The sequence below is a fragment of the Hermetia illucens genome, chromosome 4 (assembly GCF_905115235.1).
Source record: "Hermetia illucens chromosome 4, iHerIll2.2.curated.20191125, whole genome shotgun sequence".
Taxonomy (NCBI): Eukaryota; Metazoa; Arthropoda; class Insecta; order Diptera; family Stratiomyidae; genus Hermetia; species Hermetia illucens.
The window spans coordinates 13,219,910-13,232,021 of record NC_051852.1 but is presented as its reverse complement, the minus strand read 5'-3'; the positions used below and the strand labels follow the sequence as shown (position 1 = coordinate 13,232,021).

Genomic DNA, 12,112 nt, shown 5'->3' with positions numbered 1-12,112 from the left:
TGGTCACGAGCTAACGATACCAATCTGAGCATCTTCCGTGTGACCCTCAACTCTAAGGCAGATGCCAACATAATCACTAAGTTTAGTTCAGTTTAGTTAAATGGGGGGAGCCGCAGCTCCGAGCACTCAGGCCATTATTAGGCCCATTGTACTATCTCCGTAAGTTGCCTATTCAATGGCTTCCCGCCTACGGTGTTCGCAGGCTTTAGCGAATCCGAGAACAGTCTCAAGAGGCAGAGAGTGTGCAGATTCTTCATTGAAGAAAACCTTGCCAAGGTGTCTTCGTTTGAGATCTAAGGATGCCGGGCAGCCGCATAAAAAGTGCAGGGCTGTCTCCTCCTCCTCCTCACATTGGCTGCACACAGCCGAAACCACTACCCCAATCTTTTCCATATGGTAGTTTAAGGGGCAGTGTCCCGTCAAAAGCCCTACTAGGGTTTTCATGTCCCACTTCTTAAGGGACAACAAAAACGCTGCTCTAGTGGCCCTAGGCTCCTTCACAAGGATTTTCGCTTGCCGGCAAGAGTCCAAATTTCTCCACTCGGTTGCGTGAATCCTTGCAATTTCACCCTTCAGAGTAGACTTGACAGTAGATGGTCGAATTCCAAGAGCTGGTTCTGGCCCCACCATTGTGGATCCAGACCCTCGGCGAGCCAGTCTATCAGCCCCCTCATTACCGGCGATGTTAGAGTGCCCCGGCACCCACATCAGGAATGTTTCGTTCAGTCGGCCAAGTTTCAGCAGCACCTGATGATAACTCCACACCAACTTGCTTGATATATTGTTGCCATTTAGCGCTGATAATGCCGCCCGACTGTCGGAACAGATTCGAATGGTGCGACCCCTCCATTTTTGTCGCAGACATTCTTCTGCTGCCAATGAAATGGCATATATCTCCGCCTGGAATATGGTCATCATTTTTCCGAGGGGTCGGGCCAGTTCTATAATCGGATTCTCCGAGAACACACCTGCACCCGATCCATCCTCCGTGACTGACCCGTCGGTGAAGATTATTAGGTCTGTAATCTGAAAAGACTTATGGTCACTTGTCGACCATTCTTCTCTTTCGGTGATTACGACAGTGTATGTCTTTTCAAAGACGAATCTGGAAACCATATGATCGGTCGGCATCAGGGCTACCGGATGTTTTTCAAGGAATTTCCAGATAGACGCATGCCTGTTGCCGCCTTTCCACGCCCCAATGGTATCGAGCCTATATGCGTCGTTGGCTGCTTTCCGTTTCACCTCCAAGTTAATGGGGGGTAAATTTAGGATAGCTTCAAGTGCCGCAGTCGGCTTAGTACTCATTGCTCCAGTAATACTTATGCAACCAAGTCTCTGAATCTGCGTTAGCAGCTTCCTGCTGTTAGCAAAGTTCAGTCTTGGCCACCAGACGATGCATGCATACATCAAAATGGGTTTTATTATAGATGTATACATCCAATATATCCGTTTAGGTGAAAGTCCCCAGGTCTTACCTATCGCATTCCTACAGCACCAGAGCAATCTGCAGGATTTCTGGTATTGTTCCTGGATATGATGCTTCCACGTTAACTTGGAGTCGAAATGTACTCCTAAGTACTTGACTGTTTGTGCCAGCTGGATTTCCGCCCCTGCTAAGGTGGGTAGCGTATAGCTACCCCACCTGACGTTCCTAGTGAACATAACTAGTCCAGTCTTCCTAGCGTTCACCGTGAGTCCATTGCGGAGACACCAGCTGTGGATTACATGCAGAGTTGCATTCAAGCGGTCACATACTGTGTTCGCAAACTTGCCGGTAATTATTACGGCTAGGTCGTCCGCAAATGCTTGCGCGAAGACTTTTTTGTCTTCCAGGAGCCACAGCAGGGTATCCATCACCAAGAGTCATAACAGTGGAGGGAGGACCCCTCCCTGTGGGCAGCCCCTGAGACATCCTGCTTCAATAAACTTCTGGCCGACCGATATGTGGATATTTCTCCACTCTAGCATGTGAAGGATCCAACTGATTAACAGCGGTTCGATTCCATGCTGTCTTGCCGCATCAAAAATTGCCGCAAATGAGGCATAATTGAAGGCACCTTCGATGTCCATGAATGCGCCTAAGGCGTATTCTTTATCGGACATCGCATTTTCAATTTTTGCCGTAAGTTCATGGAGTGCTGTCTCCGTGGATTTGCCTTCATGGTAGGCGTGTTGCCTGTGATGAAGAGGGCACTTAGGAATGTGTGTATCCCTTATGAACCGATCTACTAATCTTTCTAGTCCTTTTAGCAGAAAGGACGTTAGGCTGATCGGTGGAAAGCTTTTTGCGCCTCTGTAGGTGGGTTTTCCTGGTTTGGGAATGAACAAGACCTTCACATCCCGCCATTTAATTGGAATATACCCGTGTGCTAGGCATGCACGATATATATTCCGAATGTGTAGACCCAGGGCATCCATTCCTTCTATTACTAGCGCAGGGATGATGCCATCCGGACCTGCAGACTTGTATCTATAGAACGAGTTAAATGCCCATTTCATTCGCTCCAGTGATACTACTTTGCATGTCAGATTCCAGTCTCTCGGTTGAGGGCTGTATGCACCTGTTGGCTCCGAGATTAGATTTTGGATGCTGCCTGGGAAGTGTACTTCAAGCAAATGATTTGCCGTTTCTTCATCGCTTTCTGTGTATTTCCCATTCTGTAAACGTAAATAGCCCAGTTTCTGGCTACGTTCTTTGACCAGAATCCGCTTCAGCTTTGAGGTTGCCTCAAGAGAGTTAGGCTCGTCGCAAAAGCGTCTCCAAGATGATCGTTTAGCCGATCTTATGCTCTTCTTTAGAGCCTTCTGTGCCTCTTTATAGCGATTCCAGCTAGCGCTTGATTCACCCTTCAGAGCACGATTAAGGAGCATCCTTGTCGTTCTCCTCTGCTTTGCCAAATCCGAGTTCCACCATGGTGTTTTACCCTTCTTTGGCACCTTGAGTGGACAGCTTTCTTCGAAAGCTTCTCTCATGCTAGTTGTGATCATCTGGGTTGTCTTCTCAATTCCAGCAATGGATTTGATGCGCCTCCCAGGGATCGTGACTCGGGCGCTCAGTTTTGTTTGATACATTACCCAATCTGTCTTCCTCGGATTCCGAAATGGAGTGGGTGGAGGTAGATCCATGCCCATAACGAAATCAATGCGTCTGTGATCCGAGAGTGTGATATCGTTTGATACTCTCCACTCTCCGATCAGAGCCGCGATGTCAGGAGATGCCACCGTGATGTCGATGACCTCTCGCCTGACCACGTTGAAGAAAGTGGGTTCATTACCGACATTTAGGATCTGCAAATCGGTTCCTACTAGATACTCCAGTAGTCTCGATCCTCTTGCATTGATGTTCGAACTTCCCCAGCATATGTGGTGAGCGTCGACATCACATCCTGCTATTACCCCCATGCCTCTACTTTTGGCATATTGGATAGCTCTGATGAATGTTCCACTGGGAACGTCTTCTGCGTCGTAGGGGAAATATGCAGAGCACCATAGTATCTCTTTATCTCCCTGTTGACTTTTTATGGTTAGCTTAGCCGATGTGGTGTCGCCATCACATAGGTCGTTAACCAGGTTAGCCTGGAAGTCTTTGGAGACTACCATGCAGGTGCAGGGTCGATCGCTTCCATTGGCATACAATAGGTCAGCATGTTGGAAGTTTAGGCCCCTGACTGCCCCATCAACAACCCACGGTTCTTGTATGAGGTATATAAATGTCTTGCAACTATTGATCCGACGACTGATAAGTGCAGTCGCCGCTTTACAATGCTGCAAATTTACTTGGGAAATGTGGCACCTCATTTACGTTTCAGATGTAGATGCCGGGGGCTGCATGTCTCCTTCAATGGTTTTAGGAACCGATACCTGCAACGTGACGGTCCCCAGCCCATAGTAGAGCCGGTAACCCGATTTTTCCCGAACTTTCTTAACATCAGGTTCGGGAACGCCAATAGTGAGAAAAGTTCCCGGCCTATCGGTTCTCTCTCTTGTTTTGCTGCCTAGCAGCAACCAGGTGGAAGTGTTAAGGTTGTTCTGTACACCAAGTTGTTCCAGAACCTCGACACCGTTTCGCTCTTCTTCTGGAAGCCAGAGAAAGCACTTTTTAATCGATTGAAGCTCAGAGACCCTTTTCAAGGTTAGTCGCGCACCCTCCCACACATCGTTAAGGGAGGAGCAGTACTGCCTGAGCCGCTCGTTCGTGTCTTCGTCGGCAAAGTTCAACCGTAACATTTTACGGTATACACCTACCGATTCAAAGCAAAGCTTAATGCCTTGCGCGGATGCATTCCTTACAGCTAGGAGGAGTTTCCTCCTAAGCTGTTCGCACTGCTCAGAATCGTAGCCAGATGGATTAGAGTCGTCATACAGGACCCATCCATCGGCTTCGATAGCCTTGACTGCAAATGAAGGCCTAGCCGTTGCCGGTCGAGCCCTCTTTGCCGCCTTTTGTGTCGAAGAGTTAGGATCGTCCGAGGACCGCTGCCGCTTCGGTTTCCCCTTAGCCGCAGGTGCCCCGAACGCTCCTTTCCCCTCAACCTTGGCACAGCTCTTTGGTTGTGCGTTGCCCGGAGGCTGTTTGCCCGAAGGCGGTTTGCCCGGAGGCTGTTTGCCCGAAGGCAGTTTACTGTCCGTGGACAGGTGCTTACCCTGGGCAAGACTTTAGCCTCAGCAGGTGGCGCCGATTGGAGCCTGGGGTCAGGAGTACTGACAGAAGGGAGTTAAGGACTGGGTCCCAATTGAATAAGTGGGGAATCTGAGTCTCGACTCAGGTTCTCCATCGATGAGCTCAGGGTTGCCCGTTCACTCGGGGTTGGATCGTCCCGATCGAAGTTTAATTGTGTTTGCTTAGTAGGTTTATGTTTTTGTTTTTTTGTTTTTTCATAGTTGGCTGCCATGGCCTCAATTTTTCCGGGGAAAGTAAGTCGATCTCGGCAGAGCCCTTTTTGCCGAAACAAGGCTAGTTGAAACTGGGGGTCGCCTGGTACGCAGAGTTCACCGTTTACGGCCACATCTTAACCCCTGTGACCATTCAGCCCTCGGCACGGTAGTCACACCTTGACTTGGGGTTTTGATTACCGCTTGGCTTCAGGGGTCACCTCCCGTTTCCTGGAGGATCTTCCTTACTGAGCTCCCTCACCACGTCAAGGTAGGTAATCATCGAGGGAGACATAATCACTAAACAAAATATCCTACTTCATTAGCGGATTAGCTGGGAGAAACCCAGAAAAGGGGACGTCACCCAATGTTTCTACTGCCAACAATTTGGCCACTTTTCCTCAAACTGCGGATACAACCCGAGATGTGTCAAGTGCGCGCCCACACGCCTCTAGGGACTGCCCCCGTTCGAATGTACAAGACAACGCCGATGAGTCGGCGGCGCCTCTCAAATGTGCAAACTGTAGCCAACTGGGTCAACAAGCCAAGTTCTCCAAATGCCCCCGTAGGCTGAAATCAATCCAGCGCAAAAAGAGAGTTAAAAGCATTTCGCTCTGTCGATCTGCTCCGTTCTTCCCCAAGCTTGATAGACCCTATTCTGTTCGTGCCGCCCAGTCCAGCCCTCTACCTCATGCCAACTGGATTGCCCCACCCTAAGTGACCCCGTCTTCCACCGCAGTGGCCAGGGATCGAGTGAGACCCGAAACCCTTAGATCTTTATCGCCCCCACATTCTTTTATTCACGGAAGCCAGGCCCCTATTCAATATATCATTCTCCTCTTTGTGCAACACAATCTCTGATTTCTACCACAACTATCTCCGTCTCCCCCCTGAAGACAAACTCGAAGTGTACTTACAATTCCTCTTCAAATTGATAGGCAACCGAAATGAAGGTGCTCATTTCTAACGATAAACGTTTCGCTCTCTACAAGCTCATCGAAACTTCTGATCCTAACCTCGCTCTCTTAAACGAAACCAGACTGAGGGAAGCCCCCAACGTAGAACAATATACTCCCGGTTACATTACTTTGCGCAACGACACGGGCAGAGACACAGCCATGATAGTCAAAGCGGGACTCAGGACAAATAGTATCCCATCGCTTGCACTGGCATCAAACTCCCTGCTAGCAATAGTCAGACTCTCTTAGGGGTGGAGACGTCTTCCGAGTCCTAACCGGCTCTCGCTACTTCCCGGACGGCACAGGTCGTCACCTCGCATCCATTCTGTCCTAACGCTGGGAAATCGCCGCTAGTTTCGATGCCTTCATCCTCGGCGGTGACCTCAGCACGAGGCACGTACCTTGGGACGACTTAGTTAGCAACAAACACGACAAAGTGTTCTTCGGTTGGTTTCATATCATTAACGCTGGAGTGCCATCTTTCCCTCGTGGGTCTTCTTTCCTAGACGGTTTTATAATCTCGTCCACTCTCTCAGCATGTATCACCAGCTGCTCCTCTTTGGCAGCCCAATCCGACTATCATTCCCTCAGCCTCTTTCTGCATCTACAGCCAATTCTCCCTTCACTCCACCATCCGCATAAATGCAAATCCTTCAATCTGACAAACTGAGGCAATTTGCAACGCGACTTATCCGGTGCACTGGGTCCTCCCCTGGTAAATCGCATCCACTCTAATGTTGAGCTCAACTCTGCCTTCGAAACTACCATTGACAAACATGCTCCAGTTAAAGAACCTGGTTACTACTAATACGGGTGCCTTTAGTCCGCGATAGAAACAGACAACTGCAGCGCAGGAAACGATTATTTCACCGGTCACGGAACAGATGCAACGTTGACTACCGTCTCCTCTCCGAGATCATAAAAGACCTGTCCACCAAATTCAATGGAGCTGAACTGAATGCATCTTACAAGAAACTTTTCAAATCCCCCAAACGTGGTCCACAAGTTTTCTCAATAATTGATCGATTGGCTGGAAGAAAACAATCTTCTCTTAATGCCAACTACTACCCGATAAAAATAGGTAACATCCAGTTTCACTCCCCTTAGGAAAAAATATCCGCCTGGGTAGACTACTTCAGCCACTTATTCAGAGCCAAATCGCCAGCTGACCCCATCTGGAACTCGGTGCTCGCCACTACTGTCAACGATAAAAGGTTGAGCTGCTCAACTGATATACTCAGAATAGGCCTGTTCGCCTCCTTTTTTGCCTCCCTAGAAGAAGTCGAACTTGCAATTACCCGGTTTATTAATAAAAAATCTTCGGGCTCCGACGGTATCTTTAACTTTGTCCTGCGGAAGTGTGCGCCTACCATCTGTGAACGTCTCGCCATCCTCTTCAACAACTGAATGAACAACGGACACTTCCCGGTATCATGGAGATCAGCCCTCCTTATACCTATCTCTAAGAGGGGGTGCTCGGGCGATCTTAAAGATATGAGGCCTATCTCCCTTCTTTCCAATATTGGCAAAATCTTCGAACGTATCCTACTAAGTCACCTAAGACACTACTCCTCTATCATTCCACTTAATCAATTCGGCTTCGAAAACCTCAGATCCACCGAGCAGGCAATCCTGTATCTGCAAGACTACAGCCTCAATCACCTGGGAAATAGGCATTGACTGCGCCTTACACCTCAAAAAGGCATTTGATTCAGTTTGGAAAGAGGTCTTGCTCTACAAACTAATTCAGTCCAATTGCCCCTCCCCTTATTCAGAATCTTCGAAAACTTCGTCTCTAACAGAACTTGCCACTTCGCTCCATCAACTTCCCGGTAAACCCAGGAGTTCCTCAGTGATCTATTCCAGGTCCCAACTTTTTAACATCTTCCTTAGCAATATTCCCCTCCCTTCCGTAAACTTATCCCCCACGCCAGGATGGGCTACCATGTCACCTAACGTAGCAGAGGCACTTCAAGGCTTCGAAAGGACGATATTCAAGAAATGCGCGGCCAAATAAAGAAGGTCAAACTTAAAATTTCACAAAAATTCCCTCATATACGACCTCTCCGTGGTTTGCCCCTTAATTCTGCATATGATCAAACTGTCACGCGTCAGACTGAAGAAGTAGCTGTTCCACCCTAACTCACTGGTAAAAAATCTCGCTACGTGCAATGCCTCGTTACGCGAGCAGCGGTACTACGTGTCAGGGCTGGCTCTCGTTTCGGCAGTAATATTCCGCTCAACCATCACGCCTCCCCTCCTTTTATCACAGCCCCCCGACAGCCGCCAGCGAAACACCGACTGTATTCGCCGAGGGACTGCCAAGAGCAGAGCCTTGCCTGGCCGATCCGTCAGCCCGCTCATTCCCCTCTATGTTCCTATGCCCGGGAACCCAGAGGAGAGTGACGTTGAGCGTGCCGCCCAGACGGTTAAGCGCGTCTTTGCACTGCCCCACCAGCCGGGAAGATGTCGTCGTTGAGTACAAGGCCTTGATGGCCGCTTGGCTGTCGGTCAGAATGGCTATGTTACGCTTGGGGCTCGGATCACGCTCCAGCAATCGACAGACTTCCAATATAGACATGGGGTGACTCAACAGTATGGAGTTTGGAAAGAAAGAAATTGAAACACTTCATAGATACCTTTGGGAACAGGTACTTAAACAAAGTTTCTCCTACCTTCTTTCAGTTGTCACAAAACCTAAACACAAACTTTTCCGTTCCTGATTTCACATTTCTGAAATCAAGAACAAATAATTGCGCCTGTGCAACGAAGGTCAACCGCCGTCTAGCAGTCATCTCCTCTCGTATCCAGTATTTGTGTGAGTGATGTGTACGGAAGAATAATTTCCCTGCTTTATGGAAGGCAGCTAGAATTGCACTACTGAAATCACTAGAAAAACATAAGATTAATCTTCGGCCGTACTGGACTATATCTTCTCTCGGTTTTTGGCAAGGTTTCGGTCCAGCGACAGAAACTGAACTGAAAACATCTCAACTGGCGTCGGAAAAGCAGTACGTCCAAACATGACGGTTTGATGCATGTGGTAAACTTCGCTATCGACAAAGGAAGAAGGGGTGTTAGCGGTTAGACGAACTAGCGGTTTCCAGCTCGGAAATCACTGTCGTTGAATGGGACAAAGTGACTACCAGCTACAGTAGCTACACCACCGGAAGCTAGCGAAGAAGAGAGAGTTCTCTGAAGTCCTGCCCAAAGACTAATACGAGAAGGAGGTCATACATATTCTATCGATCCCAAGGTGAGTTCGAACAATAAAACAATTAGCCGAAGAATTTCTCGGTTCATGTGTCGCTAAGATCAGCGTCGCCTGGGAGGGTGCGGGACTCAAGATTGCCTCATATTTTCCAGGAGACCAGTCACTCGCATCTGATTGACGAAGTCCAAGATCTACAGCAGGCCAGATAAATCGGCAATCCTTGAAGTGCGGCTCAGCTAACTTGCTACTTTCCATCCGAGGGAGATACACCAACTTCGTAATAATACAGAACCTTTGGGTCGGAGGCGGTCGCAACCATCAAATGGCTCCAAAGCAAATATTACAATTAATTTCACAGCACAAGAGATATTGATCGGGACAGACCTAGCGCATATATACTTGCCAGAAAGAGCCTATACCCTTCCTGTGTCCAGACGTTTCAATAATATTGCAATTCGATGATTATCGAGGAGTTTCGTTTGCCTTCAGAGAATTCAAGAATAATCAAATACGTGTTTTCCGCGATTTATTGTTGTCTTGCCTACTTAACCTAACTTATTTTAACTTAATCTAATATATACAGTAAGCACTTACAAATGACTGTGCTTAGCCTCTATTCACTCCTACCAGGCAGGGAGTTTCAAAAAGGGTGCGGATTTTCGGTCTGTGGGATGAACTCACGATTTGGCAGGGCCTTAAGAATGTGGCCAATGGGGAGGTTTTACCCTGTTGGTAGAGATGCCGAATTAATGGGTTGGGGTGGTCCCCCGTTCTTTCGAAGAACCTTTCCATTATTGTGAGTACGTGTTCTCGAAGTGGTTTGACTTTGGCTCGCCTATACACTTCCGCGTTTTTGCCGATCTTTCTGGTTTTCCAATTGTAAGAGAAGCCTGTTCAATGTCTAAGGATTCGGCGTTCGAATGACTCGCATTTTGCCATGGCTTGGTTGGAGCATGAGATCCAAGTTGGTGCTCCGTAACAGATAACGGGTCTAATCAGGGTCTTATACAGTGTCAGTTTGGTTTTGGTGCTGAGACCTACTGTCTTGCGAAGAAGAGAGTAGATGCCACTGACTGCACCGCGTGCCTTGCTGATAGCGAGCTGGAGGTGGGCTTTGAACTTGAGGAGTTCATTCAGGGTTACTCCCAAGTATTTTATTGAGCTAGATCTGCTCACTGTGGTGTTCCCGATTCTCATTTTCAAGCGTTTAGCTTTCCTGTGGATGCTTCTAGAACCTAAGTATCTAGATTTTCTCCTAAAAGTGCAGATTTGCGTTTTTCCCTCGTTTATCTAGATTCCCCAACTACGGTAGTACCTGCAGAGGACCACAATGTAGTTCTCAACCGCTTTGGCTGCCCTGTTGGGGTGAAGGTTTGAAGCGAAGATAAGCGTATCATCGGCAAATTGGATGAGGTCAACGCCATCATCGGGGATCGGAATGTCAGCCGTGAAGATGTTGTAGAATGTTGGCCCAGAAATGGATCCTTGCGAGATCGGAGAATTCATTCCCCACGCTGACATAAAACTGCCTATCTTCGAAAAAACTTAACGCAAGTCTAATTATCAGGACTGGGAATTCATTGTCTATTAATTTGTATATAAGTCCGTTTACCCACACGGAGTCGAAGGCCTTTTCTAAATCTAACGCGCATGCTACTGTGGGTTTGTTGTTGACGTTAAGTCTTGAGACAACAGTGTCGTGAAGGTAGCTCAGTGCGTGCTGGGTTCCGTGTTTGGAGCGGAATCCGAACTGGTGGTCAGGGATAATTTTGTTGAGGTTGCAGTGCTGGACTAGCCCAACTGTCCATGCTTTCTCAAACAGTTTGCCAAGGTTGGATAATAGAGAAATGGGCCTGAAATTGCTTGACTCGCTGGAAATGCCTTTTTTACGGATCGCAATTATTTTTGCAACTTTCCACGTGGATGGAAAGTAGCCATTATTAATACAGTTGTTGAAAACTGCTAATAGGAATTTCAATGAGGCTCTGGGTAGATTCTTTATTACAAAGTTCGGGATTTCATCAGGTCCGGCTGACCTTTTACCATTGAGGTTTTGGGTTAAGTCGGTGAGTTGTGGTAAACTCAGAAAATGTTGCGATTCCGTTGGTTTGACTGAGGTGTTGGTTGTGGTGAATTTAGTGAGTTTCTGGGAGTTCTCAGAGACGAAGGCCTTGATTGTTGAATCAACAATCGATGATATAGCCGGGTTGTTTTGAGGCGGAGGGGAATTGAGCTGAGTCTCAAAAGATTCCGCGAGAACTTGCGCTTTTCTAGCATCACTGCAGATGTGCTCCCCGTTCTTGGAGAGAGCGATATTACGGGATTTGTGTCTGCCGGTTAGCCTGTTGATATGCTGAAACATATCTGGGCCGGACTTAATATCTGCTAGTTTCCTTGCTAGTTCTTTGTTGCGGAAAATCGCCACTCTTTGCCGAATTATTGTACTCAGACAATTAATCCGGGAAAGTAATGCTTTATACCCAGCATTAACTTTATTTCCGTGTTTGTGGAAAATCCGTTTGAGTTGCCTACGCCATATTTGCCTGACTTTCAAGTGGAGCATGATATCGTGAGGGACTGAGTTATATTGTAACTCGTCGACTTTGATGAGCCTTGTGTTTCTGCGTGTAGCAGTATTAATGGCATCAGTGGCCAAGGTGATGGCTTCGTCGATCTCTATGTCCGATAGATTGCGGTCAGTTGTGAGTTTTTTCAAGTTCAGCCTTGGTGCAAGGTCTGACTTGAATTTGTTCCAGTCAGTGTGGGCGAAGGACCTTACGGTGGTCATCACTCGCTTTCACAGTTGGGAGGACGAGGAAAGTTTAAGTAGTACTGCGAGATGGTCAGACATGCCTGGTAGAGTGGTACACGATATCACTTGAAAGTTCAGGGAAGTTTCCTCCGAAAGGAGGAAGTAGTCAATGGTTGATTGACTACTGGGTCTTGTCGGAGAATCTGGTAAGACCAAATCGACATAGGCTGGCGAGTAAGGGTCTTGAATCCATTTAAGCAGGGTTTCCCCATTTTTATTGACTGCCGTATCGTCCCAGGAGGTGTGCCTAGA

General features: G+C 47.8%; 2 protein-coding genes across 2 annotated transcripts in view; one reads left to right on the top strand and one right to left on the bottom strand.

The window, feature by feature from the left end:
• LOC119654601 overlaps positions 1-12,112 on the top strand; it is a 338,686-nt gene that overhangs the window by 225,005 nt on the left and 101,569 nt on the right. The window lies entirely within an intron of this gene.
• The window catches only part of LOC119656272 (zinc finger protein Xfin-like), a 49,756-nt gene that overhangs the window by 33,678 nt on the left and 3,966 nt on the right, over positions 1-12,112 (bottom strand). The window lies entirely within an intron of this gene.